Source organism: Balaenoptera borealis (assembly GCF_965194805.1).
Source record: "Balaenoptera borealis genome assembly, chromosome: 3".
Lineage (NCBI taxonomy): Eukaryota > Metazoa > Chordata > Mammalia > Artiodactyla > Balaenopteridae > Balaenoptera > Balaenoptera borealis.
The window spans coordinates 69,077,116-69,081,888 of record NC_138866.1 but is presented as its reverse complement, the minus strand read 5'-3'; the positions used below and the strand labels follow the sequence as shown (position 1 = coordinate 69,081,888).

General features: G+C 34.7%; 1 long non-coding RNA gene across 1 annotated transcript; it reads right to left on the bottom strand.

The window, feature by feature from the left end:
• Positions 1-394: 394 nt before the first annotated feature.
• LOC309625146 lies at positions 395-4,368 on the bottom strand. The gene is made up of 2 exons (XR_014242353.1): positions 3,461-4,368; positions 395-3,148 (listed from the first exon to the last, which is right to left on the bottom strand). It is a non-coding gene; the product is annotated as an uncharacterized lncRNA (long non-coding RNA).
• Between the last annotated feature and the right edge of the window lie 405 nt (positions 4,369-4,773).

The window sequence follows — 4,773 nt, the reverse complement described above, 5'->3', positions numbered from 1 at the left end:
GTATTTGTTGAACTGAAAAGAATCTATTCCTCCCCCTGCCTTTAGGCAGGGCTCTCTAAGAGATTCCCTCAGTGATGAAGGTCCAGCTATTTTTAAGGACTCCAAAGTGAGGTCACTTCACCCACTTTCTCTGAAACTGCTTCCAACACTCAGTGACCATTTCCCCTAAAAGCTTTCACTCTTCAGCTATCTACTAAACACTTGCTAGACTGTTCTATGATTGTGCCATGAGTGTTAAGTCTCATCACCCCAGCCAAACCTCAAGCTTCCACCACTTCTCTTGTCCCTTAATAGCCCCTGATACAAATACAAATTAAAAATTTTAAAAACTTTGACCTCAAAAAAAAATAAAGAAGTAAGCCTCAACAGTCAACAGGTATAGAACTGAAAGATAAGCCTTTGCTTTTCTTATTCTATCTGAAGATGACATAATTGTTTACATAGAAAAAAATCTCAAGGAATTTACCAAAAACCAAAAATTAAAAATAATTCCTAAACCTAATAAGTGAGTTCAGCAATGTCATAGGATAAACACACAAAAATCAATTACATTTCTGTGTACTAACAATTAACGCATAGAAACTGAAATTAAAAACACAACACTATTTACAATCACTCCAAAGAAAATTAAATACTTAGGTATACACTTAACAAAATACATACAGGATCTTTAATTTGAAAATTACAAAATGCTGATGAAAGACATCAAAGAAGATCTAAATAAATAGTGAAATATTTCATGTGCATGTACTGGAATACTCAAAAGAGGAAAAATGTATTTGCTCCTCAAATTGATCTATAGGTTTAATAAAATTTCTACCAGAATTCCAGCAAATATTTTTGTGGGTGTAGACAAGTTTGTTCTAAAATTTATATGGAAAGATACAGGCCCTGGACTAGCTAAAATAATCTTGACAAAGAAGAAGAAGGAGGACTTGTAGTAACATGGATGCAACTAGAGATTATCGTACTAAATGAAGGAAGTCAGAAAGAGAAAAACAAATACCATATGATATCACTTATATGCAGAATCTAAAATATGACACAAATGAACCTATCTATGAAACAGAAACGGAAACATGGACATAGAGAATAGACTGGTGATTGTCAAGGGTGGGTGGTGAGAGAGGGATGTATTGGGAGCTTGGGATTAGCAGATACAAACTGGTATATATAGAAATGGATTAAAAAGGTCCTACTATATAGCACAGGGAACTATATTCAGTATCCTGTGATAAATCATAATGGAAAAGAATATGAAAAAGTATGTATGTATGTATAACTGAGTCACATTGCTATACAGCAGTAATTAATACAACACTGTAATTCAACTATACATCAATAAAAAATAATAAATAAACAAAAGAAGGAGGAGGAATCATTCTACTTGATATTAAGGCTTACTGTATAGTCAAAGTAATCAAAATAGTATGGTACTGGTGGAGGGCCAGATATATAGGTCAATAGCACAAAATAAAGAATACAGAAATAGATTCAGGTAGATATGCTCAACTGATTTTTGACAAAGATATTAAAACAATTCAATCAAGGAAAGATAGGCTTCACAATTCAATCAAGGAAAGATAGGCTTTTCAACAAGTGGTGATAGAAAAATTGGAAATCCGTAGGCAAAATTGTGAACTTTGATCTAAACTTCATATTTTGTACAAAAATTAACTCAAAATGATTATGGATCTAAATATAAAATGTAAAACTATAAAACCTTTAGAAAAAACATAGGAGAAAATCTTTGGGATCTAGGGCTAGTCAAAGAGTTTTTAGGTTTGACACGAAAAGCATGATCATTAAAGGAAAAACTGATAAATTGATTCTCATCAAAATTAAAAATTTTTACTCTGTAAAATCTCATGTGATGAAAGAACGCTCAACATCATTAATCATTAGAGAAATGTAAATCAAAACTACAATGAGATATCATCTCATACCGGTCAGAATGACCATCATCAAAAAATCTACAAACAATAAATGCTGGAGAGGGTGTGGAGAAAAGGGAACCCTCTTGCACTGTTGGTGGGAATGTAAATTGATACAGCCACTATGGAGAACAGTATGGAGGTTCCTTAGAAAACTAAAAATAAAACTACCATACGACCCAGCAATCCCACTACTGGGCATATACCCTGAGAAAACCATAATTCAAAAAGAGTCATGTACCAAAATGTTCACTGCAGCTCTATTTACAATAGCCAGGACATGGAAGCATCCTAAGTGTCCATCAACAGATGAAGTGATAAAGAAGATGTGGCACATATATACAATGGAATATTACTCAGCCATAAAAAGAAACAAAATTGAGTTATTTGTAGTGAGGTGGATGGACCCAGAGTCTGTCATACAGAGTGAAGTAAGTCAGAAAGAGAAAAACAAATACTGTATGCTAACACATATATATGGAATCTGAAAAAAAAAAAAATGGTCATGAGGAACCTAAGGGCAAGATGGGGATAAAGACGCAGACCTATTACAGAATGGACTTGAGGATACGGGGAGGGGGAAGGGTTAGCTGGGACAAAGTGAGAGAGGGGCATGGACATATATACACTACCAAATGTAAAACAGATAGCTAGTTGGAAGCATAGCACAGGGAGATCAGCTGGGTGCTTTGTGACCACCTAGAGGGGTGGGATAGGGAGGAGGGGAGGGAGGGAGATGCAAGAGGGAAGAGATATGGGGACATATGTATATGTATAACTGATTCACTTTGTTATAAAGGAGAAACTAACACACCATTGTAAAGCAATTATACTCCAATAAAGATGTTTAAAAAAAATAAAAAATAAAATATCATGGAGATAAGTAATAAAAAAAAAATCTCATGTGAAGCGAATGAAAAGACAAGCAACAATAATGGGAGAAAATACTTGCAAACTGCATATCCAACAAAGGACAAGTATCTAAAATATATTACAAACTTTAAAAATTCAACAGTAAAAATACAACCTGATAGGAAAATGGGTAAAAAAAAATATGAAGAGACAGTTCACTGAAAAAGATATACAGGCGGCAAATAAACACAAGAAAATATATTCAATATTAGGAAAATGCAAATAAAAACCACAGTGAGCTATCACTCCATACCTATTATAAAAAATAGTAAATCATAAAAGTATCAAAAAGTAGTGAAGGGCTTCCCTGATGGCGCAGTGGTTAGGAATCTGCCTGCCAATGCAGGGGACACGGGTTCGAGCCCTGGTCTGGGAGGATCCCACATGCCCTGGAGCAGCTGGGCCCGTGAGCCACAACTGCTGAGCCTGCGCGTCTGGAGCCTGTGCTCTGCAGCGGAAGAGGCCGCGACGGTGAGAGGCCCGCGCACCGCAATGAAGAGTGGCCCCCGCTCGCCGCAACTGGAGAAAGCCCGCACACAGAAACGCAGACCCAACACAGCCAAAAATAAATAAATAAATTAATTAATTAAAAAAAAAAAAAAAGTAGTGAAAACAGCAAGGGTTCAGAGAGATTGAACATCCCTGCATTGATGGTGGGAATGTAAAATGGTACAACCTCTCTGGAAAACAGTTACACAGTTCCTTATAAAAGTAAGTAATCACCATACAATCCAGCAGTTATACTGTTGGGTATTTAACCCAGAGAAATAAAACATATTCATCCAAAAACCTGTAAGTTAATATAGAATTCTTTTTCATAACAGCAGCTTTAATCACAATATTATTCACGAATAGCCAAAACCTGTATGGCCAAATACTGGAAATAGCAGATATTCTTCAGCATGTAAATTTGAAAACAACACGTGAATAGTTAAATAAACTGTTCATACACATACCATGTAATACAACTCAGCAATGGAAAGAAATGATATTGATACATGCAACAACTTTGTAGAAGCTCCAGAAAATCATGCTGAGTGAAAAAAGCTAACCTTAAAAGGTTTCATGCTGTATGATTCCATTTTTGTAACATTTTGAAATGACAGAATTTCAGAAATGAAGAACAGAGTAGTGGTTTTCAGGAGTTAGGCAACAGGGTAGATAGTGGGGCTATAGGGAAAGAAGAATGGTGTGATTATAAAAGGGTAAGAGCTACCTGAGGGATCCTTGTGGTATGAAACTGTTCAGTATCTTAACTGTGGTAATGGATAAACAAATCTATACATGTGAACTAAATGTACACACACATTTAGAAACAAGTACAGGTAAAACTGGGAAAATCTGAGTAAGATCAGTAGATTGTGTCAATGTCAAAATCCTGGTAAGATGTTATACTATAGTTTTGCAAAATTTTACCATTGTGGGGCCCTGGGTGAAGAATACAATGGAATATCTCTGTATTATTCTTTACAACTGCATGTTAATTTACAATTATTTCAATAAATTTTTCAATTTAAAAAACTATTGAAAGAAATAAAATTTACATTTGAGATGCAAAAGCTCAATATATTTTCAATGGTACTGCCATTTTCTCCCTGTTTTGTTTATAAAACATTTTCTTTTTACAACTTTATTTGCAAAATAATTTAACATTGGGTAATTTTAATTTGGAAAAAATCATTTACACTAGATATATATGTATCTACTATGTTAGGTAAGATATTAGCATGACCTGCAATACTGACAGCAAGGTATGATCACGAATTTCAATCTGCTATCACTTAACCTATACATTTTCATCTTTCGGCCTTAACTTATTTAGTATTTTACAGACATTTAAAAAACATTTTACCCGGAGAAAATCTTTCCTAACAGACCATGTAGTAAAGTCAGACTGTTAGCTGGTACATCAAGCACCACGTTCATG